The following is a 22697-nucleotide window of genomic DNA, read 5'->3' as shown; positions in this document are numbered from 1 at the left end:
AAAGATAGATGTATATTAAGCAGTTAACTAGCTTGTGTAATTAATACAGAGAAGTAGCATAGCAATCTTGAGAGAGGGAAATTTTAACATAGTTTGTTGTTAGAAAAAGCTCCATGATCAGTTTGGGACTTGAGGTGGGTAGATTTTAGGGAGAAGGAAGAAAATAAGGGTAGTATTTTTTAACTGTGAATTTTTCACTGACCCACCTAACTGGTGCAGTTCATGGATGCTCCTCCGCCTAAAAGCTCTGGTAACATTTCCTTAACAAAAAGCTGAACATTCTGTATTGTGATTTATCCATCTCCTTTAAAATAGACCATTTTGAGTAAAACACTTGAAGACAGATATATTTGAGTAATAATTGGGGGTATTTGAACTTTATTCTGAGGATGCTGAAGACTAGAAAAAAATGTTTTATGAAGAAAAAAATTACAACAGTCTGGAGGTCAGATTGGAGGAGAAAAACCTGAAGGTGGTGAGATAGCAAATTCTGCTGATTAAAATAGTTCATATATATGAGAGAAAAAGAGGTGGTACAGTGGTGATAGGAATAGAATGGAAAAAATAAGAATACATAAGATACATTTCCAAAGTAGAAACAAAAATGATTTTATTTACTGGGTATGAGGGACTGGAAAGAGAAAAGGGAAAATGACAGAAGTTTTAAGCCTAGTAGACTTTTTATTTCTGTCCAGACTGGTGGGTAAAACTCCACAGCATTTCTACCAGTGCCAAAATTGTTTTCCAGGTCTAAATAATTTGTATCATAACTGTCAGCATTTCTGTTTTCCCTCATTATTTTTCTTACTTCATTTGTTAACCTTGAGAAAATTAGGTTTTGTAACTCATATGTTTTCCAATGTATTGTTGTCTATTAGAAAAAAGAAAAAGAAATTGAAAAGGAAGACAGCTATATCACATTCTGTTTGTTACTGAATCACTGGCTATTTAATCTGCTTATTAAATTCTCTTTGAGTCATTTTTTTCCCTTTTAAAATGTAGGTTCATAGATTCAAGGACTTTTAGCAATATAGAAGTAGAGAATTATCTAGGAAAAATAAGAGAATGATCATACATTCAGAGATATGTAGAAACTAAGGCCCAGGTCAATTATATGATTTGTTGTGAGTGTGGTGTTGTTAGAATGCTGATGAAAACCTACGTGTGCTGACTTTCAAACCATTGCTCCTTATTGTACACGATAGTAATGCTTGCAAAACTACTTTGTGTGTGAAATCTTGTGAAATCTTCCAAATGTTTACAACCAAGCTAACTGTTAAAACTTACTGCACAGACATGTATGTAAATGACTGCAGAGAATTTGTTTAGTTTCCGCTTAAATTTAGATAGTCATGAAGAGCAATTTGGCATTTATCTCCTCATCTGTAGGATAATGTATATTTTTTGAAACTTTCTGTTGAAGAGATAATTTTCTGTCAGTTTCTTACATTTCTGTACATTTTGCAAGCAGAGGCACTGGCTGTCTTTGTTCCAGACTATATTTTCCAAGATGTTCGTATAGCAAATAGCCCTGCAAGATAGGGGAGAGAAGCTCAGGCATGCTTACTATCCAATATAGTAAAGATAATGGCTCCCTCTGGAGCAAAGTACAGATATGCTTATTGCCTATTATAAAAGATTCAGGTTCCCAAAACTCAGGGTTCCTCTCCCGTGTGCAGCCAACCCAATGAGTGTGCAGGTATGCATTTGGACCATAGAAGTTACCGCTGTGAAAATTGAGAGTAAGGGAAACTGACACAAGTATGCTGATGACCATGCTGCTTGCTATGCCATGAGTCATAAAATTCTTTGTCTCAGACCCAGGAGTTTCATATCTTCTGGCATCATCCATGAAACTGCAGCAGGCTAACTTGTTAGCTTGCAAGTAAGATCTCAGACCCTTCACAATTCTTAACAGTTTCTAGGTAGAGAGGTTTGTGGACCCTGGAAAAGTCTGATAATTGGCTAGGCATAAAGAAAATTTGAAATGCTGTATATCGGTTTTTACTTGGTTAGACTTCTATAGTTTTAGATACAACAGCCAGAGATCCAAGTGTGGCATTAATATCCTGGGGCTCAGTGATAGGATTTGTGAAATAACACTCGCTGTCACCCTTTACAACCCATATAGCATTGAATACATTGTTGTTATATTCTGAATGTTTCTGTGAATTGCATACTGAGAAAAGTTATTTTTGGACACTTATGCAGGATCAGCTGGCAAGCAGATATTATATAGTAATTTGTATAGATAGTCAATGTGACAAAAATGGATGGATTGACTCTACTTTAGTTCCTGAATTTTGCAAGAACTTCCTTGAGGAAAATTCTTTTTCCTACCTGAATTTGGAATCTCTCTTTCCAGGTCTGCTTATCACTATATTATCAAGGCCCGAGGCACAATCTGTTCTTGGTAGTTAAGCAGATTGAATAATTAAAATAGACATTGTCTGTTTTAGTTTTACTACCAAGCCATAAACAGGAAATGTGAGGCCTAAATAGAAGAGAATACCACAAATATTGAATGATAAAGAGAACCCACTAGATACATAGGTTTTCTTAAGGCCCAGAACAAATAATATCCAACATTTACACAAATCAGCACTAAAGACTAAATTCTGGGCTGTAGTAACTGTGTAGTTAACAAGTTAATAATCTTGCCTCCAATCATTTTCCTGGTACAGAGTTTAAAGCTAGCAATGAATGTGGGTGCACTGCATGTCTCTCTTTTTAGACATTAGCTAAAGTTAGCTCTAAGCTATTTTATATACTTCTGTTTTCTTTTTAAGCGTTTTTATTATCATATTTTTTGTACAGGAGAATTTAAGGTTGTTATGAGGTCATATTGATATTATATAGAAGGATAGAATGGATGAAAGAGTGAGGGAGAAGCGCAGTGGTTAAGAATCCGCCTGCCAATGCAGGGGTCATGGGTTCGAGCCCTGGTCCGGGAAGATCCCACATGCCGCGGAGCAGCTAAGCCCGTGTGCCACAACTACTGAGCCTGCGCTCTAGAGCCCGCGAGCCACAACTACTGAAGCCCATGTGCCTAGAGCCCGTGCTCCACAACAAGAGAAGCCACTGCAGTGAGAAGCCCATGCCCCGCAAGAAAGAGTAGCCCCTGCTCGCCGCAACTAAAGAAAGCCTGTGCACAGCATTGAAGACCCAAAGCAGCCATAAATAAATAAATAAATTTATTAAAAAAAAAAAAAGGGTGAGTGAGAGGCCAAGGAGAGTGGAAAGAAAGAGTAAAAAGAAAAAGTGCAAAACAAGCTGTACTTCAAATGTAAAATACTTCCTGTGAATTTATTAGCCACAGTGGCTCACAGTCAGAAAGTGTAATACATGAAACTCATCTTCAGAGATCAACAGAGACTCCGCTTTGAAAGGAAGTAGTTGAATTTGACCCAGTAATATGTAGTTAATTATTCCAGGAATTAATATTGATAACCTTTTTTGTAATAAAATAAATAAATAAAAGAATGCAGAAGACAGCATTTCTAGCTAGCAGAGTCTGTTCATTTGGGAAAAGACCTTGTGTTTATAGTATGCAAAATCAGCCCTTGTACTTCATCTCCCTCATGGCCTACTTCACTTGCTAACCATCTGTGGCAAATTGCATTCTCCAAGATGGCTCCCATCCCATATGTTCTTCTTCCAGTTGACCTTTCCACCCTTCCCATCAAGAGGTGGAGTCCATTTCTTTACCTCCTGAATCTGGATTGGCCCTGTGACTGCCTTGACCAATAAAATATGGCAGCGCTCTTAACTGGTCCGGCACTTTCCAAGTCCTGCCTCTTAGAAGCAGCTATCATGGAAGAGTACAACTACCTTGAGACCACCATACAGTGAGAAGCCTCAGCCATGTGGAGAGATCCTAAAACATGAGATGCCGCGTGGATAGAGAGAAGCCAATCAGCACCAGATATATGGGTGAGGATGCCATTGTGGAAGTGGAACCTCCAGCCCCAGCTGCCTCGTTTGTCACCACATGAATATGAATGAACCAGTCAGCTGAGCCCTTCCAGAATCCCAGGCCCACAAGTTTGTGAGCAAAATAAAATTACTGTTTTAAACCACTAGCTTATGAGGTAGTTTGCAATGGCAATACATATTTAGAACACCATCAGTCTGGACTGGATGGTAGTTAGAAGTCCGAGAGCACTAATAGATAATAAACTCTTCACTTTGACCATTGTTTTCTAAATGGGAGGAATAGTAGTGGTCATTTATTAATAATTCATTCTCAGGAGTGATAAGATAGCAAATGGGCTTCAGTTGTCATCTGTCTTTTTTATTATAGCCATTTGTTTAAAGGCTCTTTGGAGCGTTAATGTTCATATTATCACCACTTTTTTTCTTTTTTTTTTTTGTGGTACGCGGGCCTCTCACTGTTGTGGCCTCACCTGTTGCGGAGCACAGGCTCCAGACGCGCAGGCTCAGCGGCCATGGCTTACGGGCCCAGCCGCTCCGCGGCATGTGGGATCTTCCCGGACCGGGGCACGAACCTGTGTCCCCTGCATCGGCAGGTGGACTCTCAACCACTGCGCCACCAGGGAAGCCCTATCACTACTTTTTTTTTTTTTTTTTTTCTTATCATTCTTGAGAGTCTTTGGCAAAGAGTTAGCACTGTGGAAAAACAATTGATCCTCCTTTGCCTTCTCCTACTATGAATCTGTTATAGTAAACCCTGGTCTAAACTTGGGATGTTTTGCAACATTAAGAAATGTATTATTTTGTCTTATTCAGTTCCCTACTTCTAATGCCTGAAACATTTCTGCCTGGTGTATAATGAATCATATAATTTTTTTTCCCCATTCTGTGAGTAACGAGCCATCACTGGGCCTGTATGTTTGCTGAGAAGGGAGGGCTTCTTAAAGTTCATTTTAGTAGAGAGACACCCCACTGGAAGACATCAATACTAGATTAGGAATGAGAAAACTTGGAATTTAATTCAAAGTGCTACTAACTGTAGGTACAGTGTTGGGTAAGTAGCATAACCAAGTTGGGCTCCAATTTTCTTGTTAAAAGTGAGGAGCTGGATACAGTAGTCTCTAAGTTACCTTCTAACATTGTGATTCTTTGTGGTTTTGTCACTTCTATTACCACCATAGTTATGCATCTTTCAAAATATGATTTATGTTTATATGAGACTTAAGCCTCTAGATTATTTTTATGTTGGGTATTTATCAATGGACACATACTTTCTCTTCATAGTTAAAAGAGAAAAAAAATGCCCTACTTTCAAGCTGGTTTAAGTTTAAAATGTTTACAGTTATAAAGTTAAATTGCTTTGAAAAAATATGTCTGTCAAGGACACAGCCTGCCCCAATGTGCCATTCATTTGCATCTGTAAGGAAACCCAATTATAACAGCTATTTTCAAGAACTCACATCACTGGAGACTGAGCAGAGAGACCCTAGAGTAGAGCAAGCAAGTAACAGCACGTCCTAAAAAACTGACCTAGACAGGGACACAGACATGGTGAGCTCAGCCACATTTTGTTATTCTCCCGTAAAATTCTACCTTTGATCTCAAGTATTTTTGCTGATATTGATGTAAAATGAGACTATAATCAATCAGTATGCTAATTTTAATAAGTGGGTGCCTCCGGTGAAGTGAGCTGCTAAAATTGTTTGCTATGGGTTCCAAAAGCTCCTCTGTATGCTGGACATGGTAAGTTTTGCAACCAAATACCTCTTTGGTAAACCTTATGTAAGACTGGCTTAAAGGGAAAGAAGTAGGTCCCTAATCAATTGTTGCTGCTGCTTCTTTAAGATCCATGTCAGTGAAACATCTACTGAGCCTGCTCCAGTCTGGGGTTGGACACATACCATGTTTACATGAGAAACAAGGGTCCCTCTTCCCAATCATTCCCTGAGGGGCATGGTTGTTTAGTGGACTAATTTCTTTTTTTGTGGTACGCGGGCCTCTCACTGTTGTGGCCTCTCCCGTTGCGGAGCACAGGTTCCGGACGCGCAGGCTCAGCGGCCATGGCTCACGGGCCCAGCCGCTCCGCGGCATGTGGGATCTTCCCGGACCGGGGCACGAACCCGTGTCCCCTGCATCGGCAGGCGGACTCTCAACCACTGCGCCACCAGGGAAGCCCTCTCTCTAATTTCTGTTTACGCCTTATGTAAGAGCTGAGGGTTCCTTAACTTAAAATAAAAATAGATAAGATTTGACATAGGCTTTGTAAGTTCACCCACGTGCAGATTACCATGGTGTAAAGGCTGCTCAGTGAAGTGGCATGAGTCCTGGATCCTGGTCTTCCTTCTACTACTAACTAGTTATGGAACCTTGGGGAAAATTTCTGATCTTTCTGAGTCTTGTTCTTTCTTTGTTAAATGAGATGGATTTCCAAAATTTTTCTTTGAGGCCTCTTCTCAACATGAAACTTTAACAAAGATGAGGTCTCCTTCTTCTTGCTATTTAGGAAGGATGTCTCCCCACCGCCCTCTTCTTACTTCTCACTTCCTTCCAGAACTTATGAATGTAGCACCGTTAATGGTGACAGACTAAGTAATGCATCTGTCTGCTGCACCATCATTATTCTCCCAGACTGCTGATATGGCCTCTTAAACACAACTCTTCACATTCATTCTCTGTTCAGGTCCCATTGAATAGCTCTTTATAAAGAATGTTCTTAAAAAAACATATCTTATCATCTTACTTCTCTCCTTAAGTCATTAAAACGACTTCACATGGCTTTGCAGTCTGAATCCCAAATCCTTAACATGGCTTACTGGACTCTATGCCTCAGTCCTTACCTATACTTCTGGCCTCTTCTCATGACTCCCTCTTCTTTGCTTTGCTGTAGCCTAGAATGTCCCACAGAAGACTGAAGGGGTGGCTCTGTGAAGATGACTACTTTGTTTTAGTTTAAATTTGTTGCAATAAGCACAAAGGATATACTTTTGCCAAAGGACACCTGGTGACATCAGGCTGAGGGATGTTGTGTGTGGCTTCTTAAGTCTTCCCAGTTCTTCATAGGAGATGCACTCAGTTTCGTGATCATGGAATCTTTCCCGTCCAGGGTGAGGACTGGCTTTTTCTGTCTCCAAATGTGTTCCTCGAAGCTCCAGAATAAGTATGTTACATGGTTGCAAAATCTGCTTTCTTCTGGCCATCTCCACCTGGTTTTAACATCCTAGTTCTGAGTACATATTCTTTATAAGCTAACAGGGTCATCTTGCTACATGATTCACAAGTTATATAATAATGTTTAGGTATCACACTTGGATACCTACATGGGGCAATAAGCAGTCTGTGGACAGGCACACTTGTTGAACCGTTAAGGCCCAGGGTGAAGTCATTACTGCAGGCCTGACTAGGAGCTACCCCCATACAACCATGGCGGCCTTGTCTCAGTTCTGCCAATTGCACGTTCCTCCCCACCACAGGGCATTCATCTGTGCTGTTGATTCTGCTTGAATCATTCTTCCCAAATCTCACCTTATACTTCCCTTTCCACTTAGATCATTCCTAGTCATCATTCAAGTCTTCTCAATATTCAAGTCACTTCCTCTCAGAAACTTGCTCTGTTCTTTCAGACTACGTTGGATGTCCCTTTTTTATGCTTTCAGAAAAGCTTAAAAAGCGTCCTAAGAGAACAGAACCCTTAAAATCCCCTATAGTGTTATTATGCTTCTAGTTCAATGATCGTCACCACTTTTATACTGTAAACTCCTTAAAGGCAAAGATTATTTAATTCATGCTAAAGCCCCTAAACCAGGGAGCCTGGCGTATAGCAGTCTGTCATCCAACAGAATACGTGTTACATGAAATAGATGAATGATGGAAGGGGAGTACAGGGGAGAGAAGGAGGAGAGGATCCCAGGGAGGGCGAGGAAGTACTTTCTGCTGATGCCGATGGTGGGACAGCAAAGAACTGGGAGAGGAAAATGAAGAAGGCTTCTTGCCTGGCCCTTGAGCCTGACTTTAGCTTCCAAGGAGGTGTAACTGTTAAATAGACTCTCTCCAGGTCTCCTAAGGAACATAAACGATATGGAATAAGACTTGTGCAGAACTCCTGACAATTCAGACAAAGCACCAGAGGAGAGCAGTTCTGAGTTCAACACTATGTACATTCCAACCATTGTGAACTTTGAGAAACTAATTTTTTCATTTGTTTGCTATCTTTCCTTCATTTTCTCCCCACTGATAACAAAAATATTAAAAAAAAAAAAGAAAGAAAAATCCTTAGAGAACCTCGAGAAGGCGTTGTATTTGCTTATATGATAGACTTGCATTCATACTCAGTGGGGCAGAGAAGGGAGACTACTATGCTCAGAAGCAATGACTTCTGGAAATAGGAAAAGCAGCAAAGGATTTAACCAGGAAGAGAGACAGGATGAAGAGGAAAGTGGACAAAATCTGTTCTGAGATTCTGATCCCCTAGAGCTGTCAGGCATCCCTTTCCTCTACCCACCACTAATCAACAATGTTGCTCACCTCTAATTACTTGTGTTCCTCCTTTTTCTTTTTGTTCTTTAAATGAGACTAGCACCTTTGCTCCAGGGCACAAGATCCATTTCCAATGGCTAAAAGCTTTGATGCACTGCAAGCGTCATTCATGTAACAGGCAACCTAAAATAGAAATGTGACTCCATATTCCCTGGAAAACATGAGTAGATATGATTAGTTACCACAGGCTAACTGTTATAATGAACAACACCATAACCACAAAGCACTCACGAGAAAAATTACTCAGGTTTAATGAGGGTCAGTTGAGGAGGGAACAGGAAGAAGAGGGTCCCTCCTCCACACAGTGATTCAGGGACTCAGGCTTTTTTGGACCTGTTGCTCTTCCACCTTCCAGGTTATATCTTCCTCTGTATTCAGCCACTAGATGGGAAAAGCAGGCAAGATTGCTCATGGGGGGACTTCCCTGGACGTCCAGTGGTTAAGATTTGTGCTTCCACTGCAGGGGCATGGGTTTGATCCCCGGTTGGGGAACTAGGATCCTGCATGCCACTTGGCATGGCCACAAAAAAAAAAAAAGCTTGCTCATGGGAAGGTTGTATTAGCTAGGCCTGAGAGTGGCATACACTTCCACCCACATTCTACAGGCTGGTGTACTAGGGGCGGAGCAGGTGCACAGCCGTTAGTGTGAGTGCCTGAGCACGTGCGTTAGTCCCGCTCCGCCAACAGTCAGCCTGGCAGTGGTCCTTGCAGCAGAGAGCACGGTGAGAGCTGGATTGCGGCCTTCTCCCTGGGGCCCTCCAGGCCCTCTGGGGCCCTCCAGGGCTGCTGAGTGAGCTGAGGGGCCCTGGGACAGGCTGAGGGGCTGTGTCCCGCAGAGCTCCAGGGCCCTGGCCGTGGCGTCCGCTGGCTGGGCCCAGGCCTTGAAGCAGTGGCGAACCCCTCCCGCTCCCCGCCCCCTGCGACTGAATGGTGGCTCCAGTCTCCATAGGTCGCAGTGCACGGGGGCCTCAGCAACTGGAGTATATGAACACTGCCATTAAGGTAACAGCTTCAACCAGCCTGAGTCTCTCTGTTCAAGTTTCCAAAATTGGTCCAGTTTAGGTCAGTTGTCTACCCCAAGGAGGTGGCCCGAGGTCGGGCTTACGTGGTAGGGACACTGCACATCCTTAGTTCAGGTCCATCTCTGTGCTTGGGGCTCTTCTCAAAGAGGGCAATTGTCGTGAGCTGGGGATTCACCTGATGGGTATTTGCTACAACACGTATTCCTATCGATCCCATACAAATGATTCTCTCCGGTTTAAATGAAAAGCCTGAGGGCTGGCTGGGTCCTGGGCGCCTGGCTCCCTCAGTGATGACGGCTGGGCAGGGTCTGGGGACCTGGCCCTGAGGGCGCTGCCAGCTGAGATCTGCCTCCTCAGCTGGGCCTGGGCAGTGCTGGGAGGACCCAGATGGGGTGCTGGATGAACGTTCTCAGGCAGGGTAACTGCCCGCGCAGGGATCCCCTCCTCTTAGCCAGGGTCTGGACCTCAGAGGGCGAAAGTTGAGCCTTGGGACCTTGCGCTCTCTGGTCAGACCAGAGAATAACATTTGTTTTGGTGGAGGTTAACAGAACATCATGACCTGACCGAGAACAAAGGATCATGAAAATAAAAAAAAAAAGAGAGAACAAAGGATCTGACCCCAAGAAGTATGCAACAACTAACCATGCCCCTCCCTCATCTTTCCTATAAAAGGGCTTTGCTGAAAGCTTTCAGCGAGTTTGGGGTTTTTAAGGCATGAGCCAGCCGTCTCCTTGTCTGGCCTGCAATAAACCTTTCGCTGCTCTAAACTCCGAAGTTTTGGTATTGGTTGGCCTCACTGTGCATTGGGCACACAGACTTGCGTGCCGTAACACTAGGACTAGGTCATATGGCTGGGTCCAGCTGCAAGGGTGGCTGGAAAATATGGTTGTATTACTTTCCTAGGATTGCCGTAACAAAGGGCCACAAACTGGGTGGCTTAAAATAACAGAACTTTATCCTCTCACAGTTATGGAGGATAGAAGTCTGCAATCAAGGTGTTGTCAGAGCCATGCTCCTTCTGAAAGTTCTAGAGAAGGATCCTTCCTTACCTCTTCCTAGCTTCTGGTGGTTGTTGGCAATTGGTCTTCTTTGGCTTGCAGCTACATTGCTCCTACCTCAGTCTTCACATGGCCATCTTCCCGCTGTGTGTCTCTGTGCCCAAATTTCCCCCTCTTTATAAGGATACCAGTCATTGGATTAAGGCTCACCCTAATCCACCCATCCTCATCTTAACATGATTTCATCACATTCACAGTGCTGGAGGGTTAGGACTTAAACATAGACACAATTGCTTACACTTCAGGGAAATTTACCCCGCTCAAATAAATGACAGAAGAAGCAAAGTATCAAGAATGGGTAGGTAGGATAGAAATGAGGTACAGAGTCAGTGGCCTTGGCCCAAAACACTGCTGGGCACGGGACATATCCTGATGTGATTTGAACCCAGCCATGATACCACTTCCTCTCTCTGATGCCAATCACCAGGGCCAGTCCCACTTTGAGCCCCTCTTGCTGTGCCTGGAGTCATGTCCACTCTGTCATGTACCCAGGGTTCTCCTCCCAGCTGCAGTTGGACAACAACATGGAACAGCAGGCCTATTAAAATTAATATAATCACCTCTAAAACGCCATGCCTATAAAAATATGCTTAACATAAAACTAATAAAGGTTTCCTTTTTCTACTCGGGTCACTGTCATCCGACTGTAGTTTCCACTCTTGGCAGTTTCCATCTTCCTGCACTTTATTAAGTGGCTGCTCTTCATTGAAGCCAGCCATGATTTAACAAAAGAACAGTGACATTAGAATCAGAAGAACGTTAGCTCTGTGTCTTATTAACCTTGTTATCTTGGGAAAGTCACCAAAACTGCCTTTTACCTCAGTTTTTTCACCTGTGCTATGATTGATCTTAACCTTTTTCCATGTGTGGTTGTGAGAATCCCATAAAGTTACTAAATATTTGTGTCTGTCAAATGCCAGTATTGTTATAAGTGCTTGGGATATATCAGTGAGCAGAGATCCCAGTCTTCATGGATTTTCTATTTTGGAGCTAAAAATTATACAAATTATAAAATGCTTTAAAATGTAACGTACTATTATCGCTGCTATGTTGTCTGCAGCAACTCCAATTTCTCAAGTGTCTTTAAAAATCTTATTTGAAATTATGCATAGCTCCTAGAGGTCAGAAAGTACACAAAATAATCTAAGAAATGAAGAATTTACCCATTAGAAGTTTATCCATAAGCATAGACTCATGGTAGATATTTAAAATGTTTCCTTATTGCATTTAATAATAAACCTTGGGCCCCTATTAAATGCCACGCGATGTGTTCGGTTCCACGTGTGATGCAAAGATAGACACATCCTGCCCTCAAGGAGCTTAGCGTCCAGTTGGACACGTGCCCACAAAAAACTGCACTATAGGGCTTCCCTGGTGGCACAGTGGTTGAGAATCCGCCTGCCGATGCAGGGGACACGGGTTCGTGCCCCGGTCCGGGAAGATCTCACATGCCGCGGAGCGGCTGGGCCCATGAGCCATGGCCACTGAGCCTGCGCGTCTGGAGCCTGTGCTCCGCGATGGGAGAGGCCGCAGCAGTGAGAGGCCCTCGTACCGCAAAGAAACAACAACAACAAAAAAAACTGCACTATGAGGACGGGCGGGGAGGAGTGCCCACTAGAGAGGCACTGAGAAATTGATTGAAAGCTTCAAAAGAGAAACCCCCCGCATTCACAGTATCATAACATGTTGTTGATGTTCTCTGTACGTATAAAATGTACCTTCTAAAGCTGTAATGAACATAATGTTACTAGCACCTGTTTATCTACGTGCTGAGATTTTTATTTTACAGTTTGAGGATGGGTGCTGACCTCTGCGGTATGCTGGTCTAGTATGTGTGCAGTACTTTCACTCTGTAAAGAAAGTATACTGTATAAAAGTTTAGAAGAAGCAGCAAGACGTTATAGCTCATTGTCAGAATCGGAGGCCTGCATCTGAGTGTTTAAGCCGTGTACTATATATTTGAATGTTGACAGAGAAGGCACTGTTACAAGAGGCAGTTCAAACATAATCAGAAGTTGCTTGGGGCTTCCCTGGTGGTGCAACGGTTAAGACTCCGCACTCCCAATGCAGGGGGCCGGGGTTTGATCCCTGGTCAGGGAACTAGATCCCACATGCATGCTGCAACTAAGGAGCCCATGTGCCACAACTAAGGAGCTGGTGCAACCAAAAAAATAAATTAAAAAAAAAAGTTGCTGATTCATAAAGTAGTGAAATATGAAGTACATCTGTTTGCGGTATACACTGCAGAGGTGATGTTAAAGCAATGATTAGGTTCCAAATTGGGCTACCAAACCGATTGATTGAAAAACCCATTCTGGCCTCACATGAGAATGAAGGGTATTAGTAACATATCTCTCCTATGGATCCAGTTGCTAGAAAAGTTTTCCTTTTCCCTTCTTTTCCCCTTTTGGAGTATCATAGTTTTCCTAATATGTTTGACAAGAAGTTCCCATTTTAGGACTTTTGAACTGCTTTTCTCTTTGCTTTGAGGGCAGGATTAGTGTCTATCTTTACATCCCACATGGAACCTAAAACATTGCACGGCATATAATAGGGGCCTAAAGTTTATTTTTAAATGCAATAAGGAAATAATCTTCCTCCAGATAATTGCTTGGCTTGGTCCCTAACTTCATTCAGGTTCCTAGAGAGTGTTCTATCTACCTTATCTAAAATAGCATCTGTTCCCCATCGCTCTTTATCCTACTTTTTTCCGCCATAGCCCTTACCACTATTATTTTTGTTTACTATCTAGTTTCCCTGTAAGAATATAAGCACCATGATTGCAAAAAATGTTGCCTGTTTTGTTCACCATTATATCCCTGGTGGTTAGGGCAGTGTGTCCCTAGTGCTTAGTTCCTACCACATGGTAGGTATTCAATAAATATTTATTGAGTAAATTAATCCAGTTTCTAGGCTGAGGGTGCTCCTAAGAAAGGTCAAAAAGGGAGGCATAATGGGGACAGGTGAGGGAATGAGTGAGGGGTTCGGTGAGGGGATAGCGGAGGAGTGGGATGCTATCAGGAGGGATTTTCATGAAGGCTCTGACAACAGTGGGAGTTGGGCTCTTAGAAGCTTCTGTAGAAGTCCCTGTAGGGTTTTGTTTAGGAAAAAAGGGTCCTATTGCTTCTGTCCTGTTTGTGGGATCCAAGGCATCACGGTGGGATGGGTCTGCTCAAGCAGAAGGAGGGTGGAGGGAATGAGAGGCAGCAAGGTGGGGCTGACCCTAGATGAGGAAGTGGCAAGGGTCTCAGGGGAGGTCAGGCAGAGATAAGGAGCAATCCCGACAGCAGTGGGGAGAAAAGGTGAGTTTTTCTTGCTGTGTTTACTGGAAAGGTGAATTCCCAATTTTGGTAGCTGTTTTCCTGTAAGAAACCTTTTTAAGATATACTTTTCTGAGTTGAAAATTACCTATATTTGTAATAATAATAGGATTAACAATAGCAATAACGCATTTACATAGGGACCTTCAATTTGCAAAGTGTATTTATATACATTATCTCATTGGTTTAATCCTTACTCTATTTTTCCCATTTCAGTATTCTGTGTGTTATGCTTTGAGTTTGTTTTCTAGGAATAGGGATGAGTGTTTAGTGTGTGCATGTGTGTATTTGTACAAAACATGTTGGGCTCTGGTTGCGTCCACAATTTAACATGTTTAAACATACAAATATGGCCACCTCAATCCAATAGGATAAAATTGGGTTTCTTGTTATAAAAACAGGCTCTAATTTCTTTTCTTATCAAGAAGAATTCTGGAACTTTATAAGCTCCTGGAGAGCAGGAATTATGTTTTATTCATCAGTCAATAGAGAGAATTAGGTTAAGAAGATTTAAAAGATCAGTTATAAAATGTTTTAACTCCACAACTTTCTTATATTTGTATTACCCATAGTGTCTTTAATGTACCACTGCATCATGCTTGGTTCCGGGAAATTCAGCAATCTCCCCCAACCCAAACACACACGCACACACAGACACACACACACACACAGACACACACACACACACAGACACACACACACACACACACACACACACACAAAGCTCAGTCTCTGGCTTTAAGAAGCTCTTGGCCTGTCGAAAATAGACAGCTGGGTAAACGTGCAATTGTGAAACAGTGTTACGGGTGCTATGTCAGAAAGGCTCAGTGGAAAGGGGAGGCACAGAAGAGGGACAGGTCTGTTACCTGGTTGCTGGGGAGCCTGCTCACAAGGCTTTATAACAGAAATCATCCTTGAGCTGAGTTTTGAAAGATTATCGTCTGGAATCAAGTGAATAACATCTTAAAAATATAACTTTCTTACATTTACCTTAGGATATTAATAGCTAATCCTGTTCCTTGAGTAACCTCTTCGCCAGCTAAAATGTGCCTCTTCAGGTTCAGAGACATTCAAGGATGTTATAGTTTTCTCATTACGCACTGTATCTGCTCTGTGTTGAAGTACCTGTAGGAAGAAAATTAAGTGTAGGTTTTGTGTGTGGGTTGAGAGCCTTTGGGACTGCGGGTGTGTCAAAAACCAACCAGCAGTGTCCCCAAATCATTCGAGTCCCTGGCATGTTTTTTTCAAGGCTTTCTTCCTTGTAACCGGTCCCTGATGGTAATTGGTTGAATCAGATTGAACAATGCAGTCAGATAAACAGTTGTGGCAGCTGCTGCCATGGCAACGTCACCGTCCTCACCCTCCCAGTGCGCGCCCCTTCCCCACCCCTCCTCCTCCAGCTTTCCTCCAGTAAGTGCATACTCGCTAGTGGTCTGGACAGGCGGCAGGGTTTAATGGCAGCGCTGTTTTCTTTCCAAACTGTTCAAAATGATGAACGAAGATGCAGCTCAGAAAAGCGACAGTGGAGAGAAGTTCAATGGCAGTAGTCAGAGAAGAAAAAGACCCAAAAAGGTAAACTGCTGGAATTAGGAATGTCTGTGTAGAGATGTGTGTGTATGTGTGAGTGTGTAATATCAGTGAGGCTGTAGAAACCATGGAGCATTAAGAGTAACTACAGACTATAGCTGTGCAAGCATTGCTTTTTAAAGAGGTAGGTGCAAAGCGCTGCTTTCTGAGAATAGGAAAGAGACCTCGGTTCATAATAGATAACGTTGACTGGAGCGTGGTGAAATGCACAGAGATAAGGTGTGTTTGGCATGTGGATTACTGAGGACTGTGGCCACTGATGGATGCTTCTGGTATTAACCGGGTACAGAGAGAGTCAATTTATTTTTAGAATGGGTGAGTTTAAAAGGAACTGTTAAGCAAGGTGGATTGTGGAGCAAAAGGAAGATTCGGGGCCAGATGTTTTGGCTCCGTGACGATCTTGAGATGGCTGGACAGCAAATGCCTTTTGGATCCGTGCTAAGTGTATTCTTCCGAAGGAGAAAAGACTGATGTGACAGGAGAAATTTGATCCCCAGCATGACATTTCTTTGGTTTGCTTAGCTCCTTTGCAGTTTTTCCAGACATTAATGTGATAGCTCTTTCATTGATTAAGATAAACGGCTAAAGATATTATGGGTTAGGGGGTGTTGGGCACACAAAGCAGTCTGTAGGGTTTCCTACCCTGGCATACATTCCCACACCCTTGATTTTCATGGAAGCATACCAGTGAGAAACAGTGGGAAAAGATGTGAACTATTCAGCCCCACCCAGTGCCAGCACTTCTTTCTTTATGGCCTGACTCCTGGGAAACTGTTGCAGCCTCACAGAGCTCTTTGAGCTCCACCTCTGAAGAAGATGCCTTTTAAATAAAGTCTCCTAAAATCAATTTATTTCCTGAGTCAATAATATGGGCGGGATCTATGATTCTAATGTAAATGGATTCCAAAGCTAGATGGTTTGGGGTTTTGAATGAGCAGATTAAAAAAATAAGTATCATGAGCAAATGAATATTTTTTATTTTGATAATGTTGAAATTGCATTGTGCTTCAAAGTGGTAGATCTCTGATGTACTAAATGTCTCCTAATCTAAAAAATTTGAAATAATTCCAAACCTCTGATATTGAAGAGATCACTGGCAAACAAGGGATTAGTATATTTGTACAGTGCCGTGTAGTGTAATTTGATTAAAAAAAGCAAGCCCACATATGACAGTTTTTAGATAATAGCATGAAGATAGTGATGCAATCTGATAAACGTAAAAGGATAATTCAGGGCAGGCAGGAACACTGGTAGAATGTCCTTTTGTACTTAAGGATTCTGGATCCCCCAGCCCTCGAGGACATTTTTATAGAGTGTTAGCTAATTGATCAATAATTTTTTAAAAAAGAAAAAACAACTAGAAAAGAGAAAGAGAGCAAGAGATAGGGAAAAAGAAAAAGGGAATTTTTGCTTGAATTCGCAATATCATTTCAAAATCCTCTTAATTTCTTTCTGAATTCCCTGTGCTGTATTAGAAACAATATACTCAGAACTATTAAAGGGGTGGAGAACGTATCTCAAGAAGATTTTAAGCTCTGAGTGATGATACTAAATTCACACGACCAAAGCCATCTTAAAGTATTTGAGGGGTTAGAGAAGAAGAAATCATCATATGTGATAACTGTAATATTTTTAAAGCTCCATTTTCTCAAACATTTATTTTAGGAATAAATTCTTTTCCAAACTTGCAGTCAAAATGATAGCAATTAATAGCAAGTTTTGAGTGTGTGTGTATGTTTGTGCATACATTAAAAGGCACATACTAAATGAGCGGTTAAAACACAGTGAATTTTGAATGTTAAAAGTAATTTCACCTAAAAAGAACACACACACATACCACACATGCACACAGGTAAACATCCTTCAGCTTGGCAAGTCAGATGAAAGTGGGTTATCACCTTAACTCTGTCATTTACTGTTGTGTGTTTGGAGCCTATCACTTAATTTCCAGGTCCTCATCTGTAAAATGTGAACAGCTATGTATACCTTTTGGTATTTTGTGAGGATTAAAAATAATGTGGGGCTTCCCTGGTGGCGCAGTGGTTGAGAGTCCGCCTGCCGATGCAGGGGACGCGGGTTCGTGCCCCGGTCCGGGAAGATCCCACGTGCCGCGGAGCGGCTGGGCCCATGAGCCATGGCCGCTGAGCCTGCGCGTCCGGAGCCTGTGCTCCGCAACGGAGAGGCCACAGCAGTGAGAGGCCCGCGTACCACACACACACACACACACACACACACACACACACAAATGTGTATAAAATTCTTTGAGCAGTATTTAATATATAGGTGATGACAGTAACTTTTAGGTGTTATTGCTCTTCCCTTAAATGGAATTGTTTTTTGGAATAAGCCATGTAGAGGAAAGTCTATTTATAATTTAGAGAGAGGCAGTATATGCTATTGGTACTTTGCAAAGGCTACTAGTCATTTTTCAAAATGTCAGAAGTTATATGCTATAATTGGAAACATTTTGTCTCATACAAATTATTGAGATTTATATAAATGTACCCCAGGTCTTTAGATTACTGCTTCACATCTTTTGCACAGCAGGCAATTTAAATTTTTCTATTTAGAAACTTCTAAATTGTCCAAGCCAGAAAATACCAGACATCCCCCTCTCTTGCTAACTTTAATAGACCATTAAATGTGCTTTGTTGGGGAAATAATAATTGAGAGATATTCATCCCTAATAAGGATGAAATCTGAGAAAAGCAAGAATTGGAGCAAAGTCAATGTCACGTCACTTAATTCTATTGTCTGCTTTTCTACTAGAGGTTCACATTGAATCCACTATAGGATTCTTTTTAAAATTTTTATATATATATTTATTTATTTATGGCTGCGTTGGGTCTTCATTGCTGCACGTGGGCTTTCTTTAGTTGCAGAGAGCAGGAGCTACTCTTTGTTGCGGTGCGCGGGCTTCTCATGGCGGTGGCTTCTCTTGTTGCAGAGCATGGGCTCTAGGCGCGTGGGCTTCAGTAGTTGTGGCACGCGGGTTCAGTAGTTGTGGCTCTCGGCCTCTGGAGCGCAGGCTCAGTAGTTGTGGCCCAGGGGCTTAGGTGCTCCGTGGCATGTGGGATATTCCTGGACCAGGGCTCGAACCCGTGTCCCCTGCATTGGCAGGTGGATTCTTAACCACTGCGCCACCAGGGAAGTCTATAGGATTCTACGTAAGCATCCAGGATTATGGGCCACCAGGCTCACTGTGGCCTGGGTGTTGATCTAACATGTTGAATCATAATTTTTGGAAACGTGCCTCTTCCTTGAGTAAATATTTAACAGTTGAGCCATAATCCGCCTGTTTATTCTACACCTCACAAAAGCAATTCTTCTGAGGGACAGAACTAAAGGGTCCTTTGCCAAAAAAGCCACAATGTGAGAAAATAAGCTCAAGGAGTTTATTTTGTATTAGAATTTTAGTGAGTATCTGGAAGATAAAAATTCTTTTAGCTTTTCTTAAGAATGTCTGTTCTGGCTTTAGTGACTGAGCTTGTCAGCGCTCTCCCCACAAAGACCACCAGGAAAACACCTGTCGTTGGGTGTATTGGGGTTCCGACTCACTGCAGTGAGGGAGGATGCACATCACAAGGAACCGAGTTTGAAATGACTCATTAGGTTCGGGCTTTGAATGAGTGATTTGGGGGAGGGTCCAAGAAAGTGGGGACTCACTCTGGGTTAGGTGCTGTCAGAAAGCAGGAACAGTTTTATGATTGTGTATCCCAATAAATCTTAGCTGTAGGAGGGGAGACTAAAGCTGTAGTCAGTAAAGAAGTGGCAATCTCTCAGTTAGCAAGAGAGAGGGATGGCTAGAATTTTGTGGCTTGGACAATGTTCATATTTTGTCTGTGTTTAGACATGATAAGGTGCCATTATTGTCCTGCTCCATCGTGGTCACAGAGTGGCCTGGTCTGCTGCTGATGCCCTGTGAAATGATTTATGTTCAACAGCAAAACACCTAGGCCAAGCTGATAGTAACAGGCCAGCTCCTGGATGTCAGCGGCTGCTTTTCTCTTTCTCAAGCTTGAACACAAAGATACTTTTGGAGAGAGAGAGAGATTTATTTATTGTTGGATGTTCGTTAGTGTCCAAGGAAAATAAATCAGATAGTATTGTTGCTAAAATATTCATAGAAACCTTTTTCATTTAATACTTCAAAAAATAGTTTCCTTAAGGCTCAGTTATTTCACACAAATAAATATTAGCTAGGACACAGATTTGGGATTGACGTTCTAGTGAGGGTTCAGTGGAGAAGAGTATATGGAAACTACTGGAATTCTCACCTGGGATCCTGGACTAAAAGGAAGCATTGGCAACTGTGTGAAATGTATCAGGGTAAGTGTTTAGCCTGTTCTAAATCCCAGCCAACTCTATAAAAATTTCTTATCCCAGACAATATTTTGGCAGATTAGATGAAAAGAATCCAAGGCCATATTAGTGGGCAGCACCCATACTTTCCAATTTTGTATCAATGACATGGCAGTGGATTTACACTGGAAGAGGCTGCACGAGCCTTAGATAATTTACATAAATGATAATGGAAATGCTCAAACGTCAATCACATGTGACAGAGCCATCTGAAACCACTAGGCTTGGTGAGTTCTTCTAAAACAAGTAAATAATTAAATGGCTTAATAAGTATTTTCCTCATTTGGTAGAATAACTGTATAAAGATGAATGTATAAATATGTAGTGTTGTTTTTAACAAAGTAGTGAGATAAAATGGCTTTGTAGGATACCTTATATTCATTTAAGAAGTTTTGACCTGTACCATTATTTGAAAATACGTATGACCTTTGCAAAAATATTTTTGTTTTATATAATTTTATTGCTGTTTACTTGCCACTGCCTAAATGGGGAGATGAAAGTAGTGCCAGATATGTGAGTGAAATGTTGAACCATTGAAATGTGAATGAGAGACATAGTGAAAGGTTTATTTTTACAGCAGCCATGGAAAGCATGGGTTTTTTAGTGGAATCAGGTAGCAGATCCAACATTTGGATGTTCAGCTTGTCTTGCAGTCAAATTAGCTTTGAATTTAGATGGTGCCTTATCTTGTCCAATCAAGTCTAGAAAGGCTTTAATATATAATTCACCCTGAATAATATCCACATTTCTTCAATTTTCCAAAAACTTACGATTTACCCTTTATTTTACATCAGCTTATAACCCAGAATAGCGTGTGCTGCCTGAAGACAGCAATTCCCCATCACTGAAAGTATTTAAAATGGCCATCTGTCAGGAGATAACGGAAATTTTTTTTACTGGATGGAAAAATCCCTTACAACAGCAGTCCCCAAGATTTTTGGCACCAGGGATCGGTTTTGTGGAAGACAGTTTTTCCACGGGTGGAGGTGAAGGTTAGGGTTAGGGTTCCGGCTGTAATGCGAGCGATGGGGAGCAATGGGGAGCGTCAGGTAAAGCTTCGCTAGCTCGTCCACTGCTCACCTCCTGCTGTGCGGCCTGGTTCCTAAAGGTACCGGTCCGCGGCCCGGGGGTTGGGGACCCCTGCCTTACAACCTAGTATTCTGTGATTTTCTTTCTATGTCTGTCTCTCTCTTTCCATCTCTTTTGACCCACCTTCATGATACTGATATTTTTCACTGCTAATTTCATATGTACGTAATAGCTAGAAACTAATCCTAAAATACCCTTTTTAAGAGTAAAGTGCTGTCTGCTGACCACAACTAATAGAATTACCTGGGTTGCCTGCTAAAAGAACAAAATTCTTAGGACCTACTTTAGACCTGCTCAGTCACTTTTGAGGGTTTTTAACTGGCGCCCCACTCTTTTTGATGTGCGCTAGAGTTTAGAACCATTGCTTTAGAAAGTGGTCAGCAGTCATGAAGTCGAGTTATTTTAGAAAGAAGAATCTCTGATTTCAATTAGATGTGTTAGATTGCTACTTGGCTCTTACATTTTTTTCTTTTAAGTCTAGATGGCAACAGCAATGATACAAAAGAAGCAGAAGCATTTTTCGCCCATCTTCTTCTTATTCTACCTCTAGAACCTAGAATGCTTCACATACACCATCTCATTTAATCTTCAAAATAACTCCCATTGAGTATTATTATCCCAGTTTTGTAGATGAGCAACTGGAGACTCAGAGACTTTATACAGAGAGAGAGATGGAGAAATGATAGACATTTTCCCCACCAATCAACAAATGACATATTTTGAACCATTTCTCCCATGGAAACCAGATGCTAAACTATTCTATGCTAAGCTATTCCTGTGTCTCTAGCAAAGCTTCTAAGCTATCTATAGCTTCATCTTCTGCCAAGATATCCTCCAGATCTTTTTCCCCATTGTTGCTTCCTATCTTTCATCAGTTGATCATGTTTTTCAAAATGCCCACTCTAATCTCTGGGAATAATATGTAAAGAGGATGTCTTTCCTGGATGTCTATAATATTCTTCCAAGCAGGACTCCTCTTTCTCTTCATTTTGCTTCCATTATGTTTTCTGATATGTTGGTGTAGATGTTTCTTTCAGTTTCTTTCAGATGTTTCTTTGAAAATCCACAGAAAGGAATGGGACAACAAAAGAAGCAAACGGGTATCGTCATGTGGTTTAAGCGTGTTAAATTAAGCTAACATGAAAACTTGATCCTACTTTCACAATATGAGTTCTAATTATTCCCTTGAGGAACTTTGTTAGCATGTTATTCCTAGTAATTGCTCTATGGAAGGCTCTTTTTCATATACTCTTTTCTGAAGTGTTCGAGGTTTCTTTTTCCTTCTTGATAAAGTTTCTGAAGAGACAAGTGATTGCATATTGAAATAGAATTCAGATTTTTAATCTGCATTTGTTAGAGCATACTAGATTATAAATGTGTCTACAGTTTCATTTCTTTCCTGCTTGTATTATGTTCTAATTCCTGTGGGTAGCAGAAACAAAGCCACTGCTTATTTTTATATCAGTGGGCACTGGCAAGAGTCATCACAACAAATAAACTTACCATCTCAATTTCCTTTGACTTTGGAAGGGCAGAGTTGGGATTGCTACCAAATGAGACAATCTTTTGATAGAAAAAAATTATTTTATATACTCGAGTTCAAGTCAGTATGATAGGGTATTTCTTTTCTTTGAAATCCATTAATACTTGCCAACCTTTTAGGGAGGGTCAATTTTTTAAAGCTGGAGGGAGACAGTAAGAAATGTTCTAGTTAATGATACACGTTAATCTAGAGGGTAAGCTTCTACTTAGTTATCAGACCTGGGTTTTATTCATGTTTTTCTGGTAACTCA

The sequence above is a fragment of the Delphinapterus leucas genome, chromosome 5, assembly GCF_059928025.1.
Source record: "Delphinapterus leucas isolate spDelLeu-1000000601 "Yukka" chromosome 5, BTC_Dleu_Yukka2, whole genome shotgun sequence".
In the NCBI taxonomy this organism is placed as follows: domain Eukaryota; kingdom Metazoa; phylum Chordata; class Mammalia; order Artiodactyla; family Monodontidae; genus Delphinapterus; species Delphinapterus leucas.
The sequence above is the reverse complement of the archived record's forward strand: the minus strand, read 5'-3'. Positions refer to the sequence as shown.